The sequence below is a fragment of the Gymnodraco acuticeps genome, unplaced genomic scaffold, assembly GCF_902827175.1.
Source record: "Gymnodraco acuticeps unplaced genomic scaffold, fGymAcu1.1, whole genome shotgun sequence".
Classification (NCBI taxonomy): domain Eukaryota; kingdom Metazoa; phylum Chordata; class Actinopteri; order Perciformes; family Bathydraconidae; genus Gymnodraco; species Gymnodraco acuticeps.
In genome coordinates, this window is record NW_022990565.1 from 421,977 (window position 1) to 436,844 (window position 14,868).

At 41.0% G+C, this 14,868-nt stretch overlaps 2 pseudogenes; both read right to left on the reverse strand.

Annotated features, from left to right (window-relative positions):
* Nucleotides 1-2,096: 2,096 nt before the first annotated feature.
* Nucleotides 2,097-10,511, reverse strand: LOC117553757 (annotated as a pseudogene).
* A 1,259-nt stretch (nt 10,512-11,770) lies between these two features.
* LOC117553758 lies at nt 11,771-13,971 on the reverse strand (annotated as a pseudogene).
* Between the last annotated feature and the right edge of the window lie 897 nt (nt 13,972-14,868).

Here is a 14,868-nt window from a genome sequence, read left to right on the forward strand (position 1 = left end):
GCTCAGTAAAGGCGGGGCTAATTATATCCAGCTTCACTGCCCAGCACACAGCACACTTTTAGCTCTCCAAAATCACAGCAGCAAGTGATGTTGACAGCAGGCCTGACTGTGAGTCACCTGCTGTGCTCACAGAGGTGCTTCACTTCTGCTCTGGGCACACCAGCGAGCGATGAGGAGAAGACTTGTGAGAGTGTGACACACAGCTGTACGCATGACAGCAGGGCCAAACATGGCTCGCTTAAGAGGAACGAGCACAATGAGTCACATAGAGGATGATGGCCGTGGGGGAAATTGGTAGTAGATATTTCTTAGAAGAGCTGGAATCTATTAGTTTTAAGTGAAAGAAGTGGCTTTCCTGGATGTTCAGTTACTGTGCGTTTGAAAAAAGAAGTGTCACATTGGACAATGGAGCCTGGGCTGAATCTATATAATGACCACGTATCTACTGAGGAGACAAAGCTTAGCCGTCATACATGCAATCCATTATTAATAAGAATCTGTGTCATCAATATCCTTTTGTAAAGTAAAATAAAGTCATATTTTTGAATAAAATACACCCTCTTATTTTCAAAACCCAGCAGTAAAGCTGGCCACTCATTGGGTGGCCTCTCTGTCCCTGTGCCACACCAGTTGGGGTTAAAGAGCAGGTTACACTCAAGCGAGACTAAGTAAAATCCTCATGTAAACACTGCTGACAAATAAACTTGTTGCACACTGATGACTTACTATGCTGTAATTTTAACTCATCTTCAGATTGCTCTTCTGCAAACAATTGTAGTGGTTGTGGTCAAAATGCAACACAGCTGCCGAGAGGCCAATGCTTTGGCTTTTTCTTCCTGCGAGACGCCGAGCCTGAAGTCTGACCATCTGTTTTATGTCAACTTAAGATACACAGGTTGATATACTCTCATGCCTTAGCAGGGAGTCTTTTGAAGTCAAATTATGTAATAGATTCATAAATATCTTGAGAAATCCATTAAGGATATTATATTTCACTACAAATGTTGTTCTGTTTTGCAAGGTCTGTGCCTTGCAACAATGACATCCTGTGTCTGAATCCAGACACAGCTTAAGCACGAGTGTATGCCTTACTCATCTTTTTCTCCCTGAATGTATTTACAACTTTTCTCTTTTGAACAGCCCTAAAAAGCTCCAATTCACCATTTTTTTACATTTTTTAAAAGTATTTTAAAGAAAAACTGAAATTGCATTCAAACCAATTACATTTGTGTGACAATGTAAGTTAATTTGGGATTAAGAAGCTACAACCTTCAATTGCCAATTAATAATCACACTTTTGGAAAAGTGAATAACTTCAAACAGGAGACACCAGCTGCCACATGCAGACCTCTTAGAAAAACCTTTCGGCCACATTCACGATTTTATGAGACCAGAAGAGCTGAGTGCAGACGGAGACCTCAGCTGCCAAGGTCCATCCGTTGCGATCACTGGCTTTTAGGCTATTTTCTCCAGTTTTCAATTTGAATAATTACAGAGAACGGCGTCCTAAAAAGTATAACCCTGGGCAGAGAATAAAGTCCACCGCACTGTGATGATGACATTCACATTTTATGCGGCTATTTCCAGTCATATCCCATCTTATACAGTGGGAGAGCATCTCTGGGGAGATAATATATCTGTAAAGCGTCTTTGAGCACTTGTAAAAGCGCTAACAAAATCTATTATTGTTATTATTGTTATTATATGTTTGAACACACTCTTTGTATTATTGCCTCCTTGATTCTGTGAACTTGCAGTTTTGTTACCTTGTTGCACCACATTTTTTATCCACAAAAATATATATTCCTATCCTCTCCTCCAGGTCTGTGTCCACTTGTGTCCACACTGCAGATGCTTTTCATTGCTGGATCTTTGTCCAGATGAACACATGGTCAACATGTATGTCTTTATGGTTTCCAGCTGTCAGAATGAAAAAGCCAAATATCAGTGATTGTTCCATGTTCATTGGCGTCGGTTTGAAGTGTAGTTCAAACAAGGTGAACACAAGGTTTTGCTATTACTAAGCTGTTGCATGCAAAGCTCTTTTAGTGTAGATTTTACAACAAAACACAGAATCAACAAATGTGATGTTTTTATTGACAAAATGTTACATCCTACAAAATACAAACAAGTTGTCCATACAAGCACTGCTTGTAAATGTCTACACAACCTAAGGGTCTTGATGCCGAAATGAACGACCCACTCACTATGGCGATGCGTTTCCAAACTATCTCCAGCTTCAACACTCCACTACAAAAAATAACATCAGAAGGCCTTGGTTGTCATGTCACTAAAGTGTCCTCTGAGTCTCTGACTGGGCTGCAATCACATGCTGCCCTCTAGTGGCACAAACTAACTCCTGCGGTTTAACGTCACACTCCATCTCAGACAGAGCGTCATACTGTAAAAAAGCAACACAGACATGTAAAGAGACCTCTTCAACATTCCTGTGACAATAATTTGCTTGTATACGCTCCATACGTTGAGCCTGTGCTGTAACCACCAAACAGCATGACAGGCAACATAAGTCTGTGGCCTGAGGCAAAGAAAAAACAGATGCACACTCGCACTGAATGAATCCCATTGAATCACTTTAACAGGAAACAGTGTGTGGAGACAAATACTGCAAACCGAGCCCTGGGGGTGTAGCAGCAACATTCATTTGGATTTAAATGAAATACTGGTTTTAACATCCACAAAATCTGATCAAACAAAGTGGCAATTAAAAAACGTAATTTTTCATGGAGTTTCCAGTCAGAACAAATTCACTCGGTTTAAAAATTCCTTTCAATAATAGTCTCCTAAAGGGATTCACCCCAACAAAACAAAAAATATATCAACCACTTATCTTCATAGCCTCTGATATACAACATATGCAGAACTGATGACCAAATACAGCAAAGACCCTGATGTGGAAATAATAAAATAAAGAACCAACTGCCCTTCTTCAAACTCTGAGTCCTCATTCATCTTAACTCTGTCAACATAGATCACGCTGGAACGATTTAGCTCTACATGACAGGAAATGATGTGACGTGAAATAAGGCCAACTTTAGAATTGATTATCCGGAAATGGCTCAATCCTCAGTGAAAGCCAGTTTAGAAAATCAAAGCTTCTGTTTCTGTACATCCTCACTCAAACTGGAAGTACTCATTGTGTCTGTATTCTCAGATGTAAAAACCTGTTTGCATAATATATTAGCAGGAACTCAAACACTGCAGTGCTGATGTATGGATTGAGGTTATGTGGAAGTTGTGGAAAGGTGTTGCAAAAATATTTCTACATTGTGCTTCCAAGTATAACTAAGATGTAACTTCGTCCTCAAGGACACGTATAGTGGAGTAGGACACAGATAAACCTCACAGAACATAAAGTGAGTAAAGGAACAGTTCACCCAAACATTTTTAAATAAATGTACATTTACCTATACACGTACCTGTTGTGCTTTGGACCAACCTCCAGTGTTTCGGTGTGAGTTGCATCTCAAGCAGTCTTTAGCCTCATGAGTTGTAGTCATGAGTAACTGGGTCATGCATTCCAGAAATAGATATTGCGGTTGTATTTTTCTGTAATTTTTTGGAGCTTTCAGCGACTTAAGCCGAGTGCCATACATTTTAGTTTTATTTTAGAGAAGGCCGATTTGTCTATATCTCCAACTCTGTGCAGCTCACACCAAAACGATCTAGATTGATGAATAGCACTACAGTTAAGAGAATAAATATGTATTTTAGATTTTGGGGTGAGCTGTCCCTTTAATCAACTCATCAGAATGTCATATTCACTTAACGGCGACACATAGAATGACAACCACTATAAAAAGTTTCTTTGTAGCCATACACTCGGATCCCTTTTTTCATCTCTTTTGGTTTCTGGGAGTACTCAGGGCAGGGGGATAAAGCCATTGTCAGGGGCATCTCCCAGAATAAAGGTGGTGCGGCTCAGCGATGGAGAGGGTGAGGCCAGGCGGAAGGCTGGGTTGATGGAGTGCAGCGAGTCTCTCCTCTTGTTGCTTCTGCTGAACGGGGGGCAAGGGGGGGCCACAGGCTGGCGAGCGTCCTGCGGCAAGCACCCAGCGGAGAGAGAAGGCTCAGAGGAAGCTGCTGCCGGGCCAGAAACCTCCAGGTCCAGAGGGGTGGTCTTTGGGGTTGCTGGGGGGCACAGCCCATGAACATCGTACGAGTGGAACATCCTCTCCAGCACGTCCTTGGTGCTCTGAGTGCACTGTGTGGAGAGGGAAGAAATAAAGGAATAAGACACATCATCCGTTGGTGTTATAAAAGGCAGAGCTGTATCAACAGTAACAACATATATAGACAATTCTGCAACATGATTAAAAGGATTGGATTATCAAACACAGTGAAAGCGGTGATAGCACTGATGGCAGAGGGAGACTCAAATGGAGAGACATGGAAGAAGTGAGTTAGATGCAGACAATGAAACAGGTTAAGAGGGAAATGCGTGGAGAAGCTGCTTCCTCTTGTTTTTCTTCTGGCTCTGATAAAAGTAGAAACAGAGATACAGTTTATGCAGACTTGTATTTCTCCATGCATGCACAATAAGCCTGTGATTACATAAGAAAAACCTCTCATCTAATTACAGAGGACAAGCGTAAGATCAGCAGCTTCAAACATGAGTGATTTAGAGCGATTGTTAATGAGACGGGAGTGAATGATAGTGAAGCATGCACACTCACAGGTGAGGCTGTGAACCCATCCCAAGCATAGACAAATACAAAAATAAGTAAAAATGCAATAACTTAGAAAATAAAAGATGACAGCAGTTTCAAACCCAAACGGCAAATGATAAGTGAAGACATGTTGCGATGCTTTATTGTTGAACCCTACTCTTACCATCGACCGTCTACATGCAGCAGTGCCCTTCAGGCTGTGCAGGACAAAGCAAAATCCTGACAGTTCTCCTCCTAGCAGGGTGGATACAGTACAACACTGAGTGTCAGATCTATCAATGACGTAACAGGCATAGGAAACAAATGTTTATAACAAATAAACCCGTATGTTCATTAATTATGCCTACAGAAATAAATATAATTACCTTAGAAAATACAACTGTTCCAAAACATCTTAAAATCCCAAGTCAGGCACATCAAGACTTGAAAAAAATGAAGAGGCAAAGTAAATTCAAAACAGAGGCCAGATCTCAAAATACAAAAGTTATGTTTATTTAACACTTTTAAAGAACACTTTTTAGGTGAATAAATAGGTACGTAAAAAAGAAAGCAAAAGTGTAGTTAAGAAAATAAAGCAATATAGCTTTTGATAATAGGTCTTAGACATGATATGCTGACCATATTGAATGACCAATGTATTGGACACATGTGGCAAATGATCTGTGATAAAGTGCTGTTAAGTCAAACACATAATATGATATTAAACATTTGCATGTTCTAGAAAAAAAGCAGTTATTAAGACCTTTGTGTGCATACACATTCACAAAAAACATCCAAGCAAACCCTGCAGTACAGTAACAAGGAGGTAGATACAGCAACATGTTGGATAGAAAGAGTGAGCAAACATAAACACAAGTCAAATATCAAAAGGTGCAACAACGAACGTGTTCAATGTCCCACAGCACAAATAATATATCTGCTGCAGGGGGACTCAGCAACTCACCATCACATGAACAAATGGTTCACTTCTGACTGTAACAACACTTTCTCGCATTTGTACCTGCTCAATGGTGCCAAACATTGTTTCAGGAGGCTCCCAAGACATTTTGTTTTTAAAGTTTAAACAAGAGGCACAGCAGTATTGTTTTTAGCATGATGACACCCTCAGTAGATGTTATAAAGCCTTTCTACTGTGGATGTCTGGCGTTCTAAGCCATCGCAAACTCAGATGTCCAGTCTAGTTAGAGACTACCTGTCACGACATTCACAACGTTTTTACAAACAATATAGAATGGGCACATATTCAACTCTACTTTAGGGACTGAAACTGAAGTCTGGAGGATGGAGGAGTGGACACACAGAGTGGAGAAGGCACGGGGTGGGAGGGGCAGCCTAACAACAACAACAACGCAGGAGCTAAGGGACAGTCGGGACTCAGGAGGGGCCACATGCTGCTTCATCCTACCATGTGTGCGTCGCTCTTGACCGTGAAGGGAGGCAGCTCTATCTCCGAGGCCGACACAGCAGGGATCGCCTCGTCGAGAGACAGGAAGCCTCTTCTGTCAATCAGACTACAGATCACAGGGTTATGAGAGGGTGCACTTACAACCATACAAATAAATAATACAAGCAGACTGACACAAATGTCCCACACTATGATTAATAACATACAGTTAATATGCAATACAAAAGAACTGCGGAATCTTGACTGAGAGAGAACCAATATGTTTCACAAAGGGTGAACATATACCCCTCTGCTTTTAGACTTTTTGGGGGAGATTTAAATGTATATCATGCATAAATTCAGTTGTGCTGATTTTGAACTGATGGTTTGATTCCAGACTTTTGTCTAAACCTTAATAAACTTGAAATAGTACATAAAACAGGTACGTATTCATTTTAAATGACACATTTGACTAATTTCTACTCCAACGTTGATTGTACATGTCATGCCATCTTTAATCAAATGTTCATGAAGCATTCCATTCCTGATACTAAATATGTGTAAAAAGTCTCAGCTTATGGGACGGGGACATATTCACTCACCTGGGGGGCATGGGGCCACATAAGGTCGCACAGCAGTTTGTTATAATACTGTTGTAACTGTACGGGTTCCCAGACTCCTCTGCCACACCTTTTACTTGACCAGGAGCCTTTAATCTGCAGAGTGAGTACGGTAAATCAGTAAGCTGTCAGTAATGGATAAAGTCTCAAATATCATGGTTGTATCATTAAGGTGCATGAATACTTACGTCTTCATTTGTTGTGAGGTTTGAGGCGATTAGGTATGTATGGAAGCCTGAGAGGCCCACTATAGACCAGATGGAGAAGAAAACAAATCACCAACTCCACCACAGTGCACCAGGATCAGTCAAGGAATGGAAATATCAACATTAACAATAATTATTTAAGGCAGATGGCGATAAAAGAACGCATAAAAGGCAAGTGAGCCAACTGCAAATTAAAACAAAACCTTCTCAGATAATGGCGGACCATTTTCAATATTAAAATACTAGATGTAAAAGAAATGGAATTACATAAGAAAAGAAAAGTTCCTCTAAATTATACCGGCGCAACACTGTTAGTTATTACAAAGAAACTACCAACTTGTGACCCAGATGTAAACAATGGGGTCTCCCTGCTAACATTTAGTTGCTTCTGAGAATCATTCATGCTAAGTTTAGACAGTATCTTGTTGGCTTACATTTGTTTTGAGATATATTTATCCTTAATCATGGACACGTTGTTCCAAATTACATGTGATATTTATACTGGCTAAAAGACGCATTACAGCGTTAAAGTCTCAACGCTACAGAAATAAATCAGAGCTTTGGCTCTATGAGATAACAAGTACGGACAATGTAAGTATTCGTTCTGAATTCATGAAAATGACATTGAGCGCATATCATGCGCTCAATGTAGAAATGAACCCACACCCTGACTGTGAATAACAAATCTCTGTAGTTCTCTGTAGTTCTGCCGGCTATATTTGCCTCTAACTTAATCTCACGAGAACATGAGGCAGCAAACCCTCTTCTGCAAAGCCATCTGCCTAAAAGCATTGCTCTGCTGGATGCTAACTCTCTGATCCTATTAGGCGTGAGCTTAGACTGAGACGCAGCAGGAAATGCCTTGTCAACAGCGTGACTTGTGTTATTTCTCGACATAAACAAGAAGCAAATATATAAAAGATCTCATCTATTTCATTAACAGATTATGTGAGTGCTGGTATCTACAAAAGGATATCTGGCAGGGCTCTCTTGGATGGACTGGACGAGGCTTTTACCATCTTGAGAACCTGGAGAGAAAAAAGACAAATAGGAAATAAAGTTATCTTAAAGTGATTTTTGATAACATGACAGAAACATCATACAGAGTGCTTTATGCTTTAATACTTTGTGAGGATACTTACGCAGGGTAATGTGCGTTATGACACAGCCAAATATGAAAGATGTCAGAAAAGACAGAGAGATGATGAAGCTGTAGAAAAAGCGGTAGTTGCGTTTGCCCACGCAGTTTCCCACCCAGGGACAGTGGTGATCAAACCGTTCTGAGGGGGGGAAACAGGATATATAGAGATAAGAGGCAAGTTTTATAGTAGTTTGTAAGTTTCTAAGCACGGCTTGATGCCAAATGTGTTGTACATTAAACAATAATAAAACACTACCCTGGTACTATAAGGGCCTTTTCATCAAATTATGATTTTCCTGGTTCAGTAAAAGGATAGATCCAAAACATTTTAAGACCGTAATCAGGTGTCTATGAGATTACTGAAACTGCTGTAATCCTTCCTCCTGTTCATTTGGGGCGCAAAAAGAGATCCCTTCCTAATTTGATTGTAAATTATTCGAAGACAATCCTTGATCTGTGCCCAAATGTATTGCAAAGTTTATCTTATAATGTGAGGCTGCAAAGAGTTAGACTTATCCAAACGGCCTCTTTTTAAAACAAGACATTCTTTAGTCTAAAATCCCCTCTTTATGCTTTTCTCATTCCAACACAGGGCAAACGAGTAAACACTGTAAGGAGAACACACAGAGGGGATGTTTTGCTTAAACTACTGTAACGTTGTATGAAACACCCACATGATTTGATTAACTCTGAATGCAGGAGCATCACACTCGCTTCAGTTAAACATTCTAGCACTGAACGAGGTTTGTAAGATGTGTCGCCCATTCGTTTCATGGGAAGCATGCGAAGGGGAGATCATTTAGCTGTCAGCATAAAGAGGAGGAATGACTAGAGCAAAAATGGATCCTCACATGTACATACATACATGTGAGGAATGTCTTAATACAGACATGGGAAAATGTGAGCAGGACAGACTTTCCAGCCAGGCTAATGCTTTTAAGGCCACCCACTTTATGTCTAAGGTAAGAGTATGTTGGTTTGTGGTTCTATGTAACTGTTTTGATTGGTACATTTCACTATAGTAGGAAGGTGCGCTCCACGTAGCAAACAAGTGGAAACCTAGCAGCTAAACAGTCTGCATGGTATGTTCCCCATGGCACTGATATTAAGTTGTTAAGTTTAATTAATGCAGTTAAGTGGTGACTTCCCACCACATCCTTACCCACACAGTTGTCACACAGGCTGCAGTGGGAGGTCCGAGGAGGGCGGAACATTTTACATGTGAAGCAGTATTTGAGCTTTACCACCTGCTGGTTGATGAGGATCTCCTTGGTTCGAGGAGGGGGGCGATACGTAGAGGATCCTGAGGTATCTTAAAATAGAGAAGGGGACAGAAGGGACGTGCACATTTGATTTTACCCATTAAGCACACAAATGATATGTCTGGCTGTTGCGGTCTTCATACATGGTAGAGAGTAAGCTGCTTAGGTCTTGGTAGGCAGTTCAACCACAAACACTCAGAGAACACAGAGATCCCCCATATGGCAAAGCTCCCTTACCCCCATCTGCCCCACAGTGATTTTTGCAACTCCATGTTGTGCCTTACCTATCTGCTTCTCTATGTCTGCTGCTTCATTCTGGGGTAGCCCTAGGTAAGATGCCTGGGTCTGTAAAGCTGGTTCTCAGCAGGGAGAAGACCACAAACACAAAAAGGGCCCCACCAATCACAGGTATAAAGACGGTCAGATGTTTCACCAGGAATGGGCAACTGGAAAAGATATACGTTTGTTAGTGTCTGCCTGCACTAGTCAAAACCACATTTAATCCCTTAGTATGTTGCCACGAAACTCTGCGATGAAAGTATGAAGCAGGAAGATTGTTCAACTTCCACATGAGTAAAATACATGACATGTTGCATTCATGGTTCACTTGAAACAGTCATACAAAGGAAATGTCTAGTTACTCACTCGAATGCAAAGAAAAGGCCACACGTGACAACAATAAGGCCTAGTGTCAGAGGAAGGACACCGCTCTGACTGGGCAGGATGATCCGTCCATCGCAGGAAAAAACCTGTTCTTCCCCGGGAATACTTCCCATTTCCTCCGCGACCGTTGCACCGTCTTCTCGGTGTTGTTCTGTGCGGACTGAGGCAACACCGACAGCGCCCTCGGGTCGATCTGCTGGTACTCGCAGTTTTTCATCATGTAAACAGTATCGACACGGCTCGAAGGTAACTATAAGGCACACACAAAACTCTCCCTTCTCGCCACGTTTTCGAGAGACTGTTGTCTCCAGATTAAGTCATTGTAGTTTGGTATTTTGCCTGTTCGGTTAGCGTTCAGTTGTCCATTCTGAAAGCTAACGAAAGCTAGCTAGCGAACCAGCAGAGGCATTCTTCTCCGTAGCAGACTTTAACAATATGAATCAGTTCCCGGGATGACTCAAGGCTAACTACCATGTTTAGTAGTTAAAATAAAGGCTGTCATAAAATAAAGTACTCATTTTGTTAAATTAAATTGTCTTTTTCATAAAATCCACACCAACTGACGGTTTTTACTGGAGCTTCTTGCAGCAGTTCACATTTCCTTTTTCCTTTTTTTGTTGTCAGGATGTGGACGTTTGACGTAAGCACGTAAGTTGCTGACTTGTAATTACGCAATCACGTAATGTTTGCACGGTGGTTATTTGTAGATCATTGAACATCCTATGGTGAAAACACGGAATCTTTAGAGAACTAATTTAAATTAAATCCCCCATGGAAAATATTAAAAATAATTGCAAACAAGCAAAACTGATTATAATAATATAGGTGCATTATTATAATAATACCCATTTGAACCAAAGGGAGGTAGTTCCAAGAGGTTTGGACACCACAACGTTCTCACTGGGACAATAAAGTATCATGTTATATTATAGTAATATTGTAGGACAGGTACATACATCCAAAATGGGACTATACAATTACAAATGTTTTTTTCATAAATGTTATTAAATTAAAATGTGCCGCAGCCGCACATCCTTCATGCAGCAAATGAGGGCATTATTCAGCCTTTGGCCCATTATTCAATACAAAACATTATTTCATAGAAGCCACTGATTAGACTGATACAAATGTGTTTTTTAGATGTATGCAGATTCATTTCAAGGGGTAAACATGGTATTGCATGTCCTTTACAACTTAACACAATATAGCAATTTTACATTAATGCCTTGAGAAAAGGATTATCTTCACAATCAAATAAAACTAGGTGAGGATTATTACAGCAGCAAAATCTTTATTTTTTCATTCACATCCGATAATCCCCAAGTATAACTTGGGATAATTCTTCCAAACATGCAGTGCAATATTAAATTAAAGAGCAAGATATCAGCACGAAATACAAATATTTATTTTTAAAGTAAAACCATAGTTTTCCCAATATGTACAATTAAACAGTGTTGAATAAAGGAATATTTTGCATTTGTTCGGTTACAAACAGTTGACTATTGCATGAATAAATGGCTTCAAAAATGTGTTCATGTTCATAGGCCTCTATGTAGGACTGGGTGACATAATTATAATAAGAATTTGAAAAACTACATTTAAGTTAGTGATTTCAGTTTTGTTTTTTTTATAAATGAGACATTGACATAATGTTGCATTCATGTATACAATACAATGATGTTCTTTGTGAAAAAGGAGTATTGATGATGTACTGTAAAACACTGGTGATCATATGATTTATAATATAGTTTAAGCCCAGTCCTACATAGAAATGTTTGCATTTAAAGCTCAGAGTACCGTCTTTGGTCATGTCCATGGCAAAAGGAAGTTACAATGCAGTGCCAGGCCCAGGACCCAGTAAGAGAGGAAGTATCCCAGGATGCCCTGTGTTGTAGAGGAACAGCTTTGAAGTATGGCAGCAGTGCAATGATGGGGTTTTGAGGAGTGTGCTGGCATCCATTGCTGGAATGAGTGTGTAGCTGTACATTAGGATTTGATGTTTTCCTTCGATGAAGAAGTGGCTCATTGAGGAGGAGCAGGTGAGCACTTATCCAGAAGGGCACAGGAGTCGAGGAGGCCATGAATCTGGTTAGAACCTACAAATGCAGATTAAAAATAGGAATAGATGAAAATCAAAAAATGTCATACAACCAGACAGATAAAAACATGAAGATGATTATATCCTTTACTCACCTGCACGTGCATGCACAATGTTCCGAACACCAGAAGTACCGTTGAATGTACGATGTACACAAACACTCTGGGGTTAAACATTCCAGGTGTGGGCTTGTCAAAATGTGCACCTGTGTCCCAAAGACCGAGTCTAAGACACAGTTCTGGATTAGCTAGAAAATAAGCATAAGCTGCCATAATGCCGAGGGTGGCCATAGGTAGAGCCAGAATGAAGTTCGGTATCTGCCTCAGCTCAAAGTAGCGGAGGGAAGCCACACATCCCAATACACATCCTGGATATGAGAATACAGCAGAGGCGAGGTCTCATGCACCATTAGAGGCGGTGGACCATTTTCATCTGGAACCCGGTAGCCCTTTAGTTACAGCCAGAGACACAAGAGCAGGGGGGATCTGTTCCAAGGAGACAGAAGGAGTGGCAAAACGTCCTATACCCATAGTATTGGAAAGACAGAAGGGAAGAGCAATAATTGCAGTTCCCAGGAGGATGTAAGCAGGAGACGGATGATGGCCCAAATGTAGTGGAAGACTTTACTGTGGCCCTTTTGTCGTTGTTCGATAAACACGAATCTGGGTAATAGCATGCAGTGATGGAAGATACAGATAGAAATCCTATGTTAACAAGTCCATTAGATCGTGCTGCAGTGGCTATACTTAGAGCCAGGCAGGCCTCGGAAGGTGAATCCTTTCTCCAGCAGGGAACAGACCGCCAAATGTGAGTGCAGCAAACAGGCTTTCTGAGATCCAGCGGTCATAAAAACGTTGGCAGGTGTGATGCAGTAGAGCAGGCTGGAGAGCAGAGCAAGTCGTCTGTCCTGAAGAAACCGTCCTACTGAGTGCATACAGGGCGACCACGCTCAACAGGAAGAGGGCAGTGTTCCCCAGAGCCACGGCCACCAGCAGACGCCCCCCGCACACTCAGCCAGCTGCTCAGGGGCCACAGCAGCGTCTCTGCCAGGCCCGGAGGATGATGGGGAAGAGGGGGAAGAAAGCAAAAGTTGTGCTCATAAAGGTATCCCTCTCTCAGCGATGAAGAGGAAATGCTCAGCATCCCAGTGAGACAGGCCTCCCAACAACCACTCCACTGAAGAGTCCAAGTACAGAGGCTCCTCGGTCCGTGGGGGCCTGAATGCATCAGCATCATGGTCAGGGATGACAGCATTGAAGACAGCCTGAGGAGAAATATTAAACACCATTAGAGTAAATACTGCCATCATAAGCAATTTTGCTGTACAGATAAACCCAGCTGCAGTCACTCTGTCTCTGACCTACTTATCACATACAGTATGTATTCCCTGAGCACTATCCATTACACACAGACATATCATTGCCAATGTGACTTAAACGTCAGGGGAAATCATGGTTAATAACAAACATTGCAGGTGTAAACCGGATTAGCCTATTCCTAACCATCCAACTTGGGCTCAAATTTACCTGCAACAACAGGGACAATCCCCTGGTAGCTGTGGCAAACTCCAGCACTGCTCGGACGTCCATAGTCATTGATGTGACGAAGAAAATGTGAAAAAGCCGGTTCTGAAAGGCTGGAGCATTGTCGCTGCTACGAGACAGTCACCTCATACTGACTATAAAACATAACTAGCGAGGAAAAAACACTCAGCGAATGATATTATGGAAGTTTCGTGTTTTCATTGGTTAGACAAATTTAAGACAGGGTAAACACTGATGTTATTAGTTAGCCACCCGTCGTTATTAATCGTTTGTTTTCGCATAGGTGCAATCTTTGTCCTCACATCCTCATCATCCTGCAGCAGCAGCTTCGTTTCGAATAGCGCTTTTTACTTCCGGTGCAACTGAAGTCTTTTCAAAACAAAAGCTCATGAGGCGTTTAGGAGAAGCCTTTTGTAGTTTCTTGTAAGTAAAAATGCTTTCATTTTTATTTATTCGAGGAATGGGGGAAGCGAAATATAATCAGTATATTTTTTTATTCAATTGTGTAATCTTAAATCAGATAGGCTATGTCGTGTCTTAGATTTGTGACGGAATCAATGCTGTTTCTTTCCAGCAGACGGAGCTCCAAACTGTTTTATGTACTGGTGTTTCAAGTGGTGCAAGTATGTTCTTCATGAAAGGACATCGTGTTGCCTGTCTTTTCAGTCTTTTAAATGTTATTTGTTTGGATTAAAGATGAATATTGTAACACGTCTTCGATGTACCCACTCATGTTAAATATATATAATTTCTAAAGTCTGCACAGCTTTCATGTTAAAGGTCCCATGTCATGCTTTTCCCGTTATTACCCGTCCCCTTGTGTGTTATGAAGGTTTTTATGCATGTAAATGGTCTGCAAAGTCACAAACCCTCAAAGTACACCCTGTAGCGAGTAAAACTCTAACCTGTCTGCGTCTATCGTTATTCCAACCCAGTTTAGATTTTGCTTCCGCATTACGCAAGAACGTAGCTCTACGCGATAGCGTCATAGCCTTCTTCTTCGGCTGTTATAGCGGTCGCGGTAAAGCAGGATGAATAGTTGTTTTTTGTCTTTCCAAAGGATTTGTTGACTGAAAGTAAACGATCCTGTTTGTTTGTTGACTGAAAGTAAACGATCCTGTAATCAAAGCCATATCGAAGATTCCTGAGATTGTATTACTGGTGTTTTATCATCTATAAATAGCCTGTGTGTATTCTCAAATGTCGTTTTCAGGACAAACAAAAGACGTTTTAAATATCTTATCTTATTAGCAGAATATTGA